Source organism: Ovis aries, chromosome 6, assembly GCF_016772045.2.
Source record: "Ovis aries strain OAR_USU_Benz2616 breed Rambouillet chromosome 6, ARS-UI_Ramb_v3.0, whole genome shotgun sequence".
Taxonomy (NCBI): Eukaryota; Metazoa; Chordata; class Mammalia; order Artiodactyla; family Bovidae; genus Ovis; species Ovis aries.
The window spans coordinates 96,265,047-96,282,818 of record NC_056059.1 but is presented as its reverse complement, the minus strand read 5'-3'; the positions used below and the strand labels follow the sequence as shown (position 1 = coordinate 96,282,818).

Below are 17,772 nucleotides of genomic sequence, written 5' to 3'. Positions count from 1 at the left end.
TATAAATCCTACACAGCTTCTTCTCCTAGTTGAAGACTGACTGCTCACATTATCATTTTCAACTTCATTTTCAATTTCATATTATCATTTTCAACTTTCTGTTGCCATGCACGAAATCAATTTTATATACAATGACTTCCCAATATACCCAAGTCAAAGAAAATCATATTCTTTCAGTTCTTGTATTGCAGATATCCATCAAGTCTGCTAAGCAGCCATTTGTCCCACTATGAGTTAATGTATATAATTTACAAACCTTATTTGTAACACTACGAAGTATTTTCGTTCCCCTTGTGGGCCATTTACCTCCCCTTCAGTGAGCTTCAGTAATTTAAGATGTTTCTTTCCTTTTCTTTTTTAAAAAGATTTTTAATGAGTTTTATTTAATTCAATTGAATCATACCATAATGACTTAACAAGCAAGAATACTAAAGTCTGCTTAAAAAGATAGCATTTCAAAGTAGGCAATATGAAGCCTGGGGGAGGAGGAGAAGCAGAGAAGGGTTGGTTCACCAGTCATCATTTGTCTGGACAGTATATAATCTTTTTTAATTTGGTGGAAAAGGTTTTTATTGGGCTTCCTTGGTGGCTCAGACAATAAAGAATGCCTGTAATGCAAGAAACCTGAGTTCGACCCATGAGTCAGGAAGATCTCCCAGAGGAGGGCATGGCAAACCCCTCCAGTATTCTTGCCTGGAGAATCCCATTGACAGAGGACCCTGGCAGGCCCCAGTCCCTAGGATGACAAAGAGTTAAACATGACAGTGACTAACACTTTCACTTTTTCACTAACAGGGAAATGATGACAATAACATCACATTTTAATGTGAAACATTGTTTTCTAATTCTTTGCATCGAAACTGTTACCAAGGCTCTCCAAATCTCTATTCTAATACCTTTCTTTGATTTGCTTTTTCCAATTTCAGCAAATTATTATACATCTAGATTCCTTTTTTTTTTTTTTTTTTTTGGTGGGTGAAGGTGGCTTGATGCAACATTTCCTTTTATATCCTTGAAAGAATGTAAGAGAATCTAATATGTTAAACAGAAGAGCGGAGAATCATTTACAGTTGAACTTTAATATTCTATTACCTGCTAAAATGTTGTCAGAGCAATTGAACCAAATATAGGAGACATAAGTATTAACACATATTAAATAATTTAGTATATGAAAAAGGAGTGTTTCAAAATACTGGTGAAAGAATAGTTTATTCAAAAAAAGCTATTGGAAAAAAATAGACCAAGAAAAGTTTAAAAAATCACTTTCCAAGGTGACACTAGTGGTAAAGAACCTGCCTCCCAATGCAGGAGACATGAGAGGTGTGCTGGACCCCTGGGTCAGGAAGATCCCCGGAAGCAGGGCATAGCAACCCACCCTAGTATTACTGCTTGGAGAATCCCAGGGACACAGGAGCCTGGCAGGCTACAGTCCATAGGGTCGCAAAGAGTTAGATATGACTGAAGGGACTTAGCATGGATGCAAAAAATATTAAAATATAAAAGGGAAACTATGTGAATCTGAGTGAACTCCAGGAGTTGGTGATGGACAGGGAGGCCTGGCGTGCTGCGATTCATGGGGTCGCAAAGAGTCGGACACGACTGAGCAACTGAACTGAACTGAACTGAAAGAAGCACTAGAAGAAAATAATAGATTTAGAAGAAAATTGGGATGATGATGATGAACATACCAAACTTTCCACCAAAGCCATAAATTTTAAAAAAGATTAAATGATAAAATTATTTTTATAAAACCTTGATTTAAAAACACAAAATTAAGAGGCAAAGAAAAGCTGGGAACAAATATTTAGACCTACCCAAAAACTGCTTTTGAAGAAGAAATAATTCTAATTGCATACTATGGTATCAGGTATGTTCTAAATGTGAATCATTGATGGGCCCTTTCTCTCATAAAGTTTTAAATCTAGCAAAATTAAACTTATTTTATTTTATTAACAAATATCTACATGGGTTAATATATAGGTAGAATCCATAATAAAATTTGTGAAGAAAAGTTGCATGATGGTATAAAACAATAAGCCAATCTAATTTGTATTTTGCAGTCAAGAAGACCACATTAAGGTAGTTGGGTTTGTAATGCAATTTTAGTATACTAAAATTTATATTTCAATATTTTCATACTAATATTATTAAGCAATTAATTTTAATTTATTCATATATAAGTACTTACAAAATATATGCTGTGAAAGTGTTAGTTGATCAGTCATGTATGACCCTTTGTGACCCCATGGACTGTAGCCCATTGGGCTCCTATGTCCATGGGATTCTCCAGGCAAGAATACTGGAGTGGGTAGCCATTCCCTTCTCCAGGGGATCTTCCTGAGCCAGGGATAGAAGACAGGTGTCCTATATTGCAGGCAGATTGTTTACCATCTGAGCCACCAGGGAAGCCGCTACAAAATACGTAAACTGTGAATATTTACATGTAAATGATATTATTATAATTTACTTATCAGTCTGTATATTAATATATTATGTTTTATAGCCCATGTATTTTCACCCCCATGAATGAATTCACATTAATACAATTCATAAGAATTATATATATTTATGTAAACACATAAACTCCAGTTTATTAAGTTTTACTGAGTATATATAACAGACATGAAGGCCAAAATATTTGTGTTCACTGAGAGCTGAGAAAAAAATCTCCATGTGAAAACAAATTGAAACCAGAAAGTTTTCCCCGTGTCAGGGGAAAAAATGTGATGGTACTAAAAGATACTTATTTTTAAACTGATATAGTCCCATTATACAATTTTCTATATTTAAAGGATGCATGGCACCCCACTCCAGTATTCTTGCCTGGAGAATCCCAGAGGAGCCTATTGGGCTGCCGTCTATGGGGTCACACAGAGTCAGACATGACTGAAGTGACTTAGCAGCAGCAGCGGCAGCATTTTACTTTACTGCTGAATGTACACTGATAAATTTTTTCTTATTTTTTCAATACTTAATGTAGATTCTACATTCTATTTTATCTTTCTTATAATTTACATATTGGTTCTAAATTTGGAAGAATCTTATTTACAACCATTCACAAATCATTCAGTTCAGTTCAGTCATTCAGTCGTGTCCGACTCTTTGCGACCCCATGAATTGCAGCACGCCAGGCCTCCTTGTCCATCACCAACTCCCAGAGTTCACTCAAACTCATGTCCATCGAGTCAGTGATGACATCCAGCCATCTCATCCTCTGTCGTCCCCTTCTCCTCCTGCCCCCAATCCCTCCCAGCATCAGAGTCTTTTCCAATGAGTCAACTCTTCACATGAGGTGGCCAAAGTATTGGAGTTTCAGCTTTAGCATCATTCCTTCCAGTGAACACCCAGGACTGATCTCCTTTAGAATGGACTGGTTGGATCTCCTTGCAGTCCAAGGGACTTTCAAGAGTCTTCTCCAACACCACAGTAAAAAAGCATCAATTCTTCGGTGCTCAGCCTTCTTCACAGTCCATTTGTCATGTCCATACATGACCACTGGAAAAACCTTGTTGTCCAAGTAATGTCTCTGCTTTTCAATATGCTATCTAGGTTGGTCATAATTTTCCTTCCAAGGAGTAAACATCTTTTAATTTCATGGCTGTGATCATCATTGATACTGATTTTGGAGCCCCCAAAAATAAAGTCTGACACTGTTTCCACTGTTTCCCCATCTATTTCCCATGAAGTGATGGGACCAGATACCATGATCTTCGTTTTCTAAATGTTGAGCTTTAAGCCAACTTTTTCACTCTCCTCTTTCACTTTCATCAAGAGGCTTTTTAGTTCCTCTTCAGTTTCTGCCATAAGGGTGGTATAATCTGCATATCTGAAAGTGAAGTGAAGTCGCTCAGTCGTGTCCGACTCTTTGCGACCCGTGGCCTGTAGCCCACCAAGCTCCTCTGTCCATGGGATTCTCCAGGCAAGAATACTGGAGTGGGTTGCCATTTCCTTCTCCAGGGGATCTTCTGATCCTAGGGACCAAACCCAAGTCGCCCACATTGCAGGCAGATGCTTTAACCTCTGCACCACCAGGGAAGCTATTGATATTTCTCCCAGCAACCTTGCTTCCAGCTTGTGTTTCTTCCAGTCCAGCGTTTCTCATGATGTACTCTGCATAGAAGTTAAATAAGCAGGGTGACAATATACAGCCTTGACATACTCCTTTTACTATTTGGAACCAGTCTGTTGTTCCATGTCCAGTTCTGTTGCTTCCTGACCTGCATATAGGTTTCTCAAGAAGCGGATCAGGTGGTCTGGTATTCCCACCTCTTTCAGAATTTTCCACAGTTTATTGTGATCCACACAGTCAAAGGCTTTGGCATAGTCAATAAAGCAGAAATAGATGTTTTTCTGGAACTCTCTTGCTTTTTCCATGATCCAGCAGATGTTGGCAATTTGATCTCTGGTTCCTCTGTCTTTTCTAAACCAGCTTGAACATCTGGAAGTTCACGGTTCATGTATTGTTGAAGCCTGGCTTGGAGAATTTTGAGCATTACTTTACTAGCATGTGAGATGAGTGCAATTGTGCAGTCGTTTGAGCATTCTTTGGCATTGCCTTTCTTTGGAATTGGAATGAAAACTGACCTTTTCCAGTCCTGTGGCCACTGCTGAGTTTTCCAAATTTGCTGGCATATTGAGTGCAGCACTTTCACAGCATCATCTTTCAGGATTTGAAATAGCTCCACTGGAATTCCATCGCCTCCACTAGCTTTGTTCGTAGTGATGCTTTCTAAGGCCCACCTGACTTCACATTCCAGGATGTCTATTTCTAGGTGAGTGATCACACCATCGTGATTATCTTGGTAGTGAAGATCTTTTTTCTACAGTTCTTCTGTGTATTCTTGCCACCTCTTCTTAATATCTTCTGCTTCTGTTAGGTCCATACCATTTCTCTCCTTTATCGAGCCCGTCTTTGCATGAAATGTTCCCTTGGTGTCTCTAATTTACTTGAAGAGATCTCTAGTCTTTCCCTTTCTGTTCTTTTCCTCTATTTCTCTGCATTGATGACTGAGGATGTCTTTCTTATCTCTCCTTGCTACTCTTTGGAATTCTGCATTGAGATGCTTATATCTTTCCTTTTCTCCTTTGCTTTTCGTTTCTCTTCTTTTCACAGCTATTTGTTAGGCCTCCCCAGACAGCCATTTTGCTTTTTTGCATTTCTTTTCCATGGGGATGGTCTTAATCCCTGTCTCCTGTACAGTGTCACAAACCTGATTCCATAGTTCATCAGGCACTCTATCTATCAGATCTAGTCCCTTAAATCTATTTCTCACTTCCACTGCATAATGATAAGGGATTTGATTTAGGTCATGCCTGAATGGTCTAGTGATTTTCCCTACTTTCTTCAATTTAAGTCTGCATTTGGCAATAAGGTGTTCACGATCTGAGCCACAGTCAGCTCCTGGTCTTGTTTTTGCTGACTGTATAGAGCTTCTCCATCTTTGGCTGCAAAGAATATAATCAATCTGATTTCGGTGTTGACCATCCTGTGGTGATGTTTTGCATGTGTTTTCTATGAATTATTATCCTAAAGAAAGTGTCTTTTTAAAAAATCTTCTTCTGTAATTCTGACATACCCTACTAATTCATTGACTTTATAGGTGGTTTGTAGAAACTGTCTGTCAGGAGCTTTGTGATTATGTATGCATGTACGTATAATGATTTATTTAATACAAAATGTTTTTCATTGATAGGATTTTTTTAAGTAGGAAAGTATTTCTTCTTTTAATGTGACAAATATTGTACAGCTATTTCATTGGTGAAAAATATTCACTGCAGTTTTCCATCCCCACTCCCAATTCAATTCCTATTCAGAGTGAAACATTGTTAAAAATTTGATGAGAAGAGGGGAAGGGATAAATTGGGAGATTTGGATTGACATATACACACTACTATATAAAAATAGATAACTTATAAGGACCTACTGCACAGCACAGGGAACTCAATACTCTGTGATGGCCTCTATGTGAAAAGAATCTGAAAAGAGTGGATATATGTATGACCGAGGATGAGATGGCTGGATGGCATCACGGACTCGATGGATGTGAGTCTGAGTGAACTCCGGGAGATGGTGATGGACAGGGAGGCCTGGCGTGCTGCGATTCATGGGGTTGCAAAGAGTCAGACACGACTGAGCGACTGAACTGAACTGAACTGATTCAAGTTGCTGTACACCTGAAATCAACTCAACATTGTAAATCAACTCTACTCTAACAAAAACTTTTTAAAAATTGATGTATACCATTGATGCTTTTGAACTGTGGTTTTGGAGAAGACTCTTGAGAGTATCTTGGACTGCAAGGAGATCAACCCAGTCAATTCTAAAGGAAATCAACCCTGAATTTAATTGGAAGGGCTGCTACTGAAGCTGAAGCTTCAATACTGTGGCCACCTGATCAGAAGAGCTGAATCATTAGAAAAGACCCTGATGCTGGGAAAGATTGAAGGCAGGAGGAGACGGGGATGACAGAGGATGAGATAGCTGGATGGCATCACCAACTCAATGGACATAAGTTTCAGCAAGTTCCAGGAGATGGTAAAGGACAGGGAAGCCTGGCATGCTGCAGTCCATGGGGTCGCAAAGAGTAGGACACGACTGAGCAACTGAACACATTCTAACCCTTTACCTATGCACTCACGTTTAAACATATGTACTGTAAACAATGTTCAAACACAATTGTGATCATGATTAACACACTGCTTTGCTACATGCTATATTTTATTTTTATGATTGACTTGGAGAACATTTTAGGGCTCCACAGTGTGCTTATAACAAATTGATCGATACAGTACCTATTTTAATAGATGTGTTACTAATTAATGTTTATTTTGATTAGCAGTTTTTGCTACCTTATTGTTCCTGTCATCTTATTAATTTTTAACAAATGCCTCATCATTAAATATCTGTTTATTTTGATGCATTCCTCTTTTTTGAGTTTATTCACATTTATTATTTCAATCTTCTTATATATTAATTATAATTAGAACAGAAACGGGTCTGTAGTTATTGACTTCTTGAGACCTGACTCTGAAAAATATTTTCAATATTGGGGATTTCTTTTATTCTTTGTTCTGTGAGCAAAGTCCCCTACAGAACCCGAGAGGGAAAGGAGTTTGAGAAATACAGAATTCCTAGTGTCTAGCATGCAATAGGGTATGTTACAAAGGGGTTAGAACAGAGTTGAGAGGAAACTTGCCACATTTGATAGTTTATTTCTTCTTCATTTTCTTAGTCCTATCCTTCTAGAATCCCTGTTAGACAAGTAATGGAAATCATAACTATACCTTTTGTGCTTTGGCTTTTCTTTCATATTTTCCACCTCTAGGTCTTCTGGTGTTAAATTTTAGAGACGACTTTAGTTTGATCTTCCAACTCATTAATTCAATCTTCAAAATATATCTATTTTGTGCTTCAACTCATATATATCAAGCTGTATTATTTAGATGATCACATATATCAATAGGGTTTCAATGAATCTGGCTAGATTAGGTAGAAAATTTTTAATAGATTAAATTCAGTTCAGTTCAGTTCAGTTGCTCAGTTGTGTCTGACTCTTTGCGACCCCATGAATCGCAGCACATCAGGCCTCCCTGTCCATCACCAACTCCTGGAGTTCACTCAAACTCATGTCCATCGAGTCAGTGATGACATCCAACCATCTCATCCTCTGTCGTCCCCTTCTCCTCCTGCTCCCAATCCCTCCTAGCATCAGAGTCTTTTCCAATGAGTCAACTCTTCGCATGAGGTGGCCAAAGTACTGGAGTTTCAGCTTTAGCATCATTCCTTCCAAAGAAATCCCAGGGCTGATCTCCTTTAGAATGAATTGGTTGGATCTCCTTGCAGTCCAAGGGTTAGATTAAATTAGATGTTTACAAAATCATCTGAAGATCAGGAGGAGCAGTCTGTAATTGGGAAGTGCTGGAACAACTTCCAGAACATGATGGAACTGGCCAGCCTGGGGGCTGCTGCTTCTGCTCCTGTGAGGAATCTGCCACCAGGAGTGCTGGCTCCATGCCTAAGTGCCTCAGCCCCAGTCCAGGGATAAAGTGCCATTACATTACATCTCTGCTGGACCCTGCAGCCTAAGCCCCAGATAGATGCCACTCGCTGCTTCTGAGTGCCCCCGAAGCCAGAGGGTAGACACTTAGAACTTGGCGAGAGCTGCCTCAGAAAAGGCAAGTGCATCCCTGACTGTACTTGCCAGCAGACACAAGACCAACTCAAGTGTGGCCTCCACCTTGGCATGTTCTCCTCTGACCTCCAAACCTCACACACAACATTCTCCTTTTGAGAAGTGAGCAAAAAGTCCCCCACAGAACCCGAGAGGGAAAGGAGTTTGAGAAATACAGACTTCCTAGTCTCTAGCACACACTAGGGTATGGTACAAAGGGGTTAGAACAGAGTTGAGAGGAAAGCTGCCACATTTGACACTTTATAGTTTTACTTTTGAGGCTTCCTTGGTGGGCCCAGATGGTAAAGAATCTGTCTGCAGTGCGGGAGACCGAGTTAGACCCCTGGGTCAGAAAGATCCCCTGGAGAAGGAGATAGCAACCCACTCCAGTATTTTTAATTTCGGGCTTCCCAGTCGGCTCTAGTGGTAAAGAATACACTTGCCAATGTAGGAAATGCAAGAGATTAGAGTTCAATCCTTGGGTCAGGAAGATCCCCTGGAGTAGGAAATGGCAACCCTCTTCAGTATTCTTGCCCAGAAAATTCCACGGACAGAGGAGCTTGGTAGGCTACAGTCCGTGGGGCAGCAAAGAGTTGGACACGACTGAGCACACACACATTTTTAATTTTATGGGTTTATTTCTCTTTCTTAGTAACTTAATTTTATTTTATAGATGCAATATCTTCTCAACTCTAAGTACATTAAATGCCAATTTTAAAGTTTGGTTTTCATCAAATGTTTGGCAAGTTTGGTTTATTTGTTCATATTTGTACTTGATCATTCCAATTTGCCTTTGGGCAAGGTAGGTGCTGATTGCATGGGTGAACTTACTTCTGACTTGTGCATGTGCACGTGTGTTTGTGTGTGTGCCTGTGCACAGAATATGTATAATTTGAGATATATGAGTGGCGTGTTTTTAGAGTCTATATGTCTTGGAGCACTATCCTGATACCTAGGTCAGAATTTTCCATGCAGACTTTACCCTAGGAGCAAATCTTAGTCCTTACTTTTTTTTTTTTTCCCCTCCCTCAACTGTCGCTATGGCTTTGCCCTGCTTATTTTTCTAGTGTCAGTATTCACTAGGGACTTCCTCTCAGCCTAACTCTTTAATTTGTTAAAAAGAAAGTGAAGATGTTTTAATCTTCGTTTAACATGAATAGTTGAAAGCAAAAAGAACTAATTTTGCTAAATACTCCAAGGAAGTATTTTAAATCACGTTTATAGAGCTTAAACTATTTGGAGACATTAACATGACTCCCAAATTACAAAGAATCTTAGAAAAAATCATATGAACACAAAACTCACTGGGGAGTTGATTTCTTGCATACTTTTCTATGGAATGTATGTTCTGGTTCAAATATTCCCCCTTTGTTGAAATTATCTAAAGGCCTTCAAAAATGTCTCTCTATGGGTTTACTAATGACATGATGACACTCCTGTCCATCTGGGTTTGATACCAAATGCCAACATCAAGTACACTTCCAGAACATAAAGTGAGCACGTGCTTTTAACAAGTTTGGGGGTTGCTGAGGAACATGTGTGGATGTCTCAACAACATTTTAAAAGGGAAAAAAACCATCATTAGCTCACTTGTTTAAGAGAAGTGATGAAGTGTAATTGAATTCAACTTGTTCAAACACACTTTACAAAGCTTTGGGCAGCAGAAGTCTGCTTCTAAGAGTTTTGGGATAGAGAAATGATAGACGACAGAAAAAAAAAATTATTTTGCTAAACGAAACTTTCCAGTTCCTTGGAGGGATGGCTAACCTATAAGCAGTCACAGCAGACTGGAATATGTAAAATAAGGGTCCCTGACTTTTAAAAACATAATTAATTAGGAAAGAGAAAATAAACAAGATCAAATGCAGTCTATTCTTACCTAGTAATAACAATAACTTCAGACAAATGGGCTACATTGATTTTACAATAAGTTGAGGATTTTTCAAATACTTCTTCAAATTTTCTTTTTATTCTGGGTAAGAAATTATACCAAATTTTTGGCTACATCAAGTTTGGCTTCATATCTATGCTTATACTTCAGACAGTGATTTTTGTCAGAGTGATGATGTTATTTTAATTTGTTTATTTGTTAGTCTTATAAACCCATTATGGCTACTCCATAAGTCCCCTCCCTACTCAATAGATGTTTAAATGAACTCCAGTTTTCTAAACTTCTGAATTCTATGTCAATAAAATAAAAGTCTTGATTCATATAAATTCTGTCTCATTTGGTACAGATTTAATTGATGAGCCATTTATATGTTTTATTGACAAATCAAGATTTATTGTTTGAAAAAGACACCTACTTCCAAAAAATGTATTGGGATAAAAAAAAAGATGTCCTTCCTATAAACACAGAGAACTACTTTGGCCATTTCTTGCTATCCTATACACAATGCTCTTTGATTTTCAAAAAAAAAAAAAAAAAGAATCCTTTGGAAAGTTTAATATAGATTTAAGAATAAACCTCTAAACTCCAGAAAAATTCCTTTGTTCATGGAAACCTGCCTTTCATAAATCTAGCTGTTGAGTGACAGAAAATTGCTTCTCAGTTTATGATGTCAAAGACTCGATATAATGATTTTTGTCATCTATTTAATGACAATGTAAACTTTGGAAATTCAACTTTTTTCACTTAAGTGGAATTTTATCATAGATTTTCACATGGATATCAACATTTGTGCATACAGGTCAAGTAAACATTTATATAGATCCTACAATTTAATATGTGATGATAGGTTTTTGCATTTGTCTTGTATAATGAAGTGTTAGGATTAAAATATTTAAAAATTTTAAAACAACAGTTTTCTCCTCTAATTTAATATATTCTGAAAGTTAAGAGAACAATAGAAGAGAAAATAACACTTCACATGGATTGTCAACAATCTCTTAAAGAAATGTCTGCTGACTTTAATGAGTAGCTTATAAATAAATAAATTAGTGATGCTGTTAGACCCAAATATGAAATATGAAACCCATATACATTGTAATGATTAGTGTAGAAGTCACAATCATATTTTAGTCAGTCTTTAGAATAAGGTGATCTGAAAGTTATTTCTTTTTTTTATTAATTAATTTATTTTTTAATTTTAAAATCTTTAATTCTTACATGCGTTCTGAAAGTTATTTCTGTAAATAATGATTGACCAAAGTGATTCCTCCATAGCCATTCCAATACTAGGTGAATGTTTCATCTATTTGAAAATAATGGAATAACTATTTCTGCTAATTTGACCATATTGGTTCTTTGCACTGGATTGCAAGATCCAGATCAGATTGGAAAGCTCTAAAGGGGTATCAAGCTCTTTGTAGGGCCATGAAAATAGTCCGTGTCTCAGTAAGTTGAAATTGAAAGTGTCAGTCACTCAACCGTGTCCATCTCTTGCAACTTCATGGACTGTAGCCCGCTAGGCTCCTCTGTCCATGGAATTCTGGAGGCAAGATTACTGGAGTGGATTGTCATTTTCTTCTCCAGGTGGTCTTCCCAACCTAGGGATCAAATCCGGGTCTCCCACATTGCAGGTGGTTGCTTTACCATTTGAGTCACCAGTGGAAGAAATGGAAGCTATTTTTCATGATAAATTTTAGTGCTTCCACCACTTTTAGAGCCTCCTTCAGTTTAAGTGCCATCTCATCTGAGACACTTTCCTTGCTCAATTCCAAAGGAGGTGACTCTTTTCTGTAATATATAATCTCTCAACATACAAATTTCTATCAAAACATTTGTCACCTGTATATCAATAACCTCAGATATGCAGATGACACCACCCTTATGGCAGAAAGTGAAGAGGAGCTAAAAACCCTCTTGATGAAAGTGAAAGAGGAGAACGAAAAAGTTGGCCTAAAGCTCAACATTCAGAAAACGAAGATCATGGCATCCGGTCCCATCACTTCATGGGAAATAGATGGGGAAACAGTGGAAACAGTGTCAGACTTTATTTTTGGGGGCTCCAGAATCACTGCAGATGGTGACTGCAGGCATAAATTAAAAGATGCTTACTCCTTGGAAGAAAAGTTATGACCAACCTAGATAGCATATTTAAAAGCAGAGACATTACTTTGCTGACTAAGGTCTGTCTAGTCAAGGCTATGGATTTTCCTGTGGTCATGTATGGATATGAGAGTTGGACTGTGAAGAAGGCTGGGCACTGAAGAATTGATGCTTTTGAACTGTGGTGTTGGAGAAGACTCTTGTGAGTCCCTTGGACTCCACGGAGATCCAACCAGTCCATTCTGAAGATCAACCCTGGGATTTCTTTGGAAGGAATGATGCTAAAGCTGAAACTCCAGTACTTTGGCCACCTCATGCGAAGAGTTGACTCATTGGAAAAGACTCTGATGCTGGGAGGGATTGGGGGCAGGAGGAGAAGGGGACGACCGAGGATGAGATGGCTGGATGGCATCACTGCCTCGATGGACGTGAGTCTGAGTGAACTCTGGGAGATGGTGATGAACAGGGAAGCCTGGTGTGCTACGATTCATGGGGTCGCAAAGAGTCGGACATGACTGAGCGACTGAACTGAACTGAACTGACCTTAATAGTGTCAATACATCCAACCACAAGAGGCAATCTTGTGGGATGTAGGGACTATGTGTACTGAGAAGCTTATGGTACCTAACAGGTGGTCAATAAATGTTGAAGCAAAAAAAAAAAAACACAAAAAACCAAGGCAATCAGAAAACAGTTCCTTCCAGCTATGACTCAGTGGTTGACTCATCTTACTGGGTACATGATAGACACATATTAGTCACTATTTTTACAAGCTTAATTTTTGGAAATTTGGAATGCAAAAAGAGACTTTATCTCCCACTGTTGAAACTATGTGGCTGCTATTGTAATCCCCTTTCATATAACCTTTTTGTTTTTCAGCCACTTCATATATTGCATTTTCATGGATTTATTACTTCCCGTGTGTGTGTGTGCATGCAAGTTGCCTCAGTTGTGTCTGACTCTGTGAGACCCTATGATCATAGCCTTCCCAGCTCCTCCATCCAAGGAATTCTCTAGGCAAGCATCCTAGAGTGGGTTGTCATGCCCTCTTCCAGGGGATCTTCCATGACTCAGGGATTGAATCCAGGATCTCTTATGTCTCCTGAATTCTCAGGTGGGTTCTTTACTGCTAACATGACCTGCAAAGCTCATTACCTCCCATAATCCTGCCTTATTCTAAGCTTTCTTTTTTAAGCTCTTTTTTTTTTTTTAATGATTCCTTTTTTCCAAATTTCTGCCTTTGTGTTTTATTCTGCTTTTACACCTACTCTCCTTTATATCAATTTTCTGGCTCTGGGTCTTCAGTTTACACCAAAATTAACTTCTCACGTCTAAATTGCCAAATGCCCTATCTTCAATCTTAGAAGCCATTTATATCCAGCTCTCCAGTAATACAGCATCTCAACTCACTGCCTTTTCAACTATCCCAGGATTGACAGATCGCTTCTCTTAATGACCACAGATTTATGAGTCAGCCAGCTGTGGCAAAGGGGATAGCCTGTAGCGGCAAAACTAACCAGGCCATAAGGAGATCAAACCCATGGCCTTAGTCATGGTCTTCGAAGAAATAAATATTAACAAGTTGGTGCAACAGTCACTAACACATCTGTTATTTTAACTTATACAGCAAATTTGGATTACATGTTTTCAAGCATGCAAACATTTTCATCTACATTTTCCATGACAAACAAATTATTATCATAGCTGAACACTATATATAATTAAGTCATGTGTTAAAGAATAGCTTCACTATGACAGCAATATAATTATATGTAATTACTATATTTGTTTGGGGGAATATATCATCCTTTTGCAATTGATGTTAGATACAGATGTTTCTGGCTATTCAGGTGACATGTCTCATTGAAAAGGTATTTAAATGTACAATTTGCATATCTTAAATATTTAATTTGTTGTTATATCATTCAGTCACTCAGTTGTGTCCCGCTCTTTGTGACCTCATGGACTGTAGCATGCCAGGTTTCCCTGTCCTTCACTATCTCCCAGAGTTTGCTCAATGGACTCTTGTCCACTGAGTCAGTGATGCTACCCAACCATCTCATCCTCTGTCACCCTCTTCGCCTCCTGCTCTCAATCTTTTCCAGCATCAGCGTCTTTTCTAATGAGTCAGCTCTTTGCATCAGGTGGCTAACATATTGGAGTTTCAGCTTCAGCATCAGTCCTTCCAATGAATATCCAGGGTTGATTTCCTTTAGGATTGATTGGTTGGATCTCCTTGCAGTCCAAGGAAGTTTCAGGAGTCTAACAATGTCTTGACAAAAGATGATTGCCATCTAAGTGAATTGATTTTATGGCAGATTTTTCAATAAATTTACAGAATCTTATTATTCGAAACATTCAGAGGTGATTAGGACCAATTAATATTTATCACATCCTACAGTGTTAAAGCCTTTGACTGTGTGGATCACAATAAACTGTGGAAAATTCTGAAAGAGATGGGAATAACAGACCACCTGACCTGCCTCTTGAGAAACCTGTATGCAGGGCAGGAAGCACAGTTAGAACTGGGCATGGAACAACAGACAGGAAAAGGAGTATGTCAAGGCTGTATATTGTCACCCTGCTTATTTAACTTATATGCAGAGTACATCATGAGAAATGCTGGGCTGGAAGAAGTACAAGCTGGAAGCAAGATTGCCGGGAGGAATATCAATAATCTCAGATATGCAGATGACACCACCCTTATGGCAGAAAGTGAAGAGGAACTAAAAAGCCTCTTGATGAAAGTAAAAGGAGAGTTAAAAGGTTGGCTTAAAGCTCAACATTCAGAAAACGAAGATCATGGCATCCGGTCCCATCACTTCATGGGAAATAGATGGGGCAACGGTGGAAACAGTGACAGACTTCATTTTGGGGGGCTCCAAAATCACTGCAGATGGTGACTGCAACCATGAAATTAAAAGACGCTTACTCCTTGGAAGGAAAGTTATAGCCAACCTAGATAGCATATTGAAAAGCAGAGACTCTACTTTGCCAACAAAGGTCCATCTAGTCAAGGCTATGGTTTTTCCAGTGGTCGTGTATGGATGCAAGAGTTGGACCATGAAGAAAGCTGAGCACCGAAGAATTGATGCTTTTGAACTGTGGTGTTGGAGAAGACTCTTGAGGGACTGCAAGGAGATCCAACTAGTCCATTCTGAAGGAGATCAGCCCTGGATGTTCTTTGGAAATAATGATGCTAAAGCTGAAACTCCAGTACTTTGGCCACCTCATGTGAAGAGTTGGCTCATTGGAAAAGACTGATGCTGGGAGGGATTGACGGCAGGAGGACAAGGGGACAACAGAGGATGAGATGGCTGGATGGCATCACCGACTCGATGGATGTAAGTTTGAGTGAACTCCGGGAGTGGGTGATGGACAGGGAGGACTGGTGTGCTGTGATTCATGGGGTCACAAAGAGTTGGACATGACTGAGCGACTGAACTGAACTGAACAGTGTTAATATTGCTCTCAGGGGTATAAAAATGTGTGGGAATCAGATTTCAACCTTACAAAGTTTACAGTCCTTCTGTGGAACTGAGGGATATACATGGGCAAAGGCAAAAAGGGAAGACAAGATATGAATTTTGGAGGATACCATTCAACCCACTATAGATGGCTAACTAGTGCTTGCAGAGGTAAAGGGCTCTGATTAAATTTCTTCAAGGATTTGGTAAGTCACAAGTGAGTTATTAGATATTGAGATCTGTCTGAAAACTGGGCAAGTTCAAAAGTTAATTTGAACATGGATTGTCAGATAATATACTTCTAGAGGAAAGATTAGCCAGAGGATCCCTGGTGCACATGCTCCAATAAACAACAACAGCAATAAAACAGCCCTGAATTTATGAGTGCTTACTATATGCCAGGCAGTCTACAAGTGTTTGACATGGTCATTAGTATTTGAAAATTTCACCAAGACCCTAAAATGTGGATGAAATTATTAGAGTCACTTAGATGAAGATATTGCATCTTAAACTTGTTACACCACTGGCCCCCAGTCATACAACTGGTGAGTAATGTGACTGGACTTGAAACCTGGACAATCTAAATTTACTAGGCCATGTGCATTTCCAAATACAATACTGATGTTAGGAAGGGATACACCAAGAAGAGGAGTTTAAGGACAGCTTTGGAAATCTGTGAGAGCCAGGTATGGGAATCTGATCTCTAATCTGTAAGGAACGGGGTCACTGAAGTTTTACAGAGGATGTGTTACATGATAGAAACACAGAAATGGGGAGATTTCACCAATGGTTAGTGTCCAGAAGACACTGGAGAATGAGGGGTTTTTGTTTTTTGTTTTTTTTTTTTTTGATTGGAGATTGGAGTATAATTGTTTTACAATGCTATGTTAGTTTCTACTGTACAATAAAGTGAATCAGCTATATGTGCATATATGTATATCTATATATTCAGTTCAGTCGCTCAGTCATGTCCAACTCTTCGTTACCCCATGAACCACAGCACGCCAGGCCTCCCTGTCCATCACCAACTCCCGGAGTCTACCCAAACCCATGTCCATCGAGTCGGTGATGCCATCCAACCATCTCATCCTCTGTCATTCCCTTCTCCTCCTGCCCTCAGTCTTTTCCAGCATCAGGGTCTTTTCAAATGAGTCAGTTCTTCTCATCAGGTAGCCAAAGTATTGGAGTTTCAGCTTCAGCATATATATATATATATATATATATGTATAATCAGTTCAGTTCAGTCACTCAGTCGTGTCCAACTCTTTGAGAACCCATGGTCTGCAGCACACCAGGCCTCCCTGTCCATCACCAACTCCTGGACCTTACTCAAACTCATGTCCATCGAGTCGGTGATACCATCCAACCATCTCATCCTCTGTCGTCCCCTTCTCCTCCTGCCTTCAACCTTTCTAGCATCAAGGTCTTTTCCAGTGAGTCTGTTCTTCACATCAGGTGGCCAAAGTATTGGAGTTTCAGCTTCAGCATCAGCCCTTCCAATGAATATGCAGGACTGATCCCTTCCCTCTTGAGCCTCGCTCTCACGGTCATCACAGAGCACTGAGATGAGCTCCCTGCACTATATATTATAGCAGGTTCCTACTAGCTATCTATGTTACACATAGTAGTGAATACATGTCAATCCCAATCTCCCAATTTTTCCCACCCTTCCCTTTACCCCCTGGGCCCATATATCTGTTCTCTATGCCTGTCTGTATCTCTGTTCCTGTCCTGCAAATAGACTCTTCCGTACCATTCCACATATATGTTAATATATGATATTTGTTTTTCTCTTTCTTTCTTATGAGGATCTTGTTACAATCTGCTAAGCAGACATTTGCATGAAGAATCTTTGCAGTCAATAATATCTTGCAGTCAAGAATCGGTAACTTCTTGAACCAGGATAGGGGTAATTATGATTCATTTCAAACATACTCTTGGAGGGAATCATCCTGGCTGTGCAGAGATCCCTCTTTCCCTTCCCTCTTTCTCTTTCATAGAACATAAAGAGTCTCTGTATGCAGTTAAGAAAAAGTATGAGACATTATCATAGAATAATGATGTGGTTTACTCTGTGGACAATTTTACTTCCTTAAAAGTTGTACTTTTTGTCACCTAGATGGAAATAATGCAGTCCTCCATT

At 39.0% G+C, this 17,772-nt stretch overlaps 1 protein-coding gene and 1 pseudogene across 2 annotated transcripts in view; one reads left to right on the top strand and one right to left on the bottom strand.

The window, feature by feature from the left end:
- Positions 1 to 17,772, bottom strand: part of CFAP299 (cilia and flagella associated protein 299) — a 697,822-nt gene that overhangs the window by 153,010 nt on the left and 527,040 nt on the right. The window lies entirely within an intron of this gene.
- LOC132659986 (craniofacial development protein 2-like) overlaps positions 16,226 to 17,772 on the top strand; it is a 42,135-nt pseudogene continuing 40,588 nt past the window's right edge.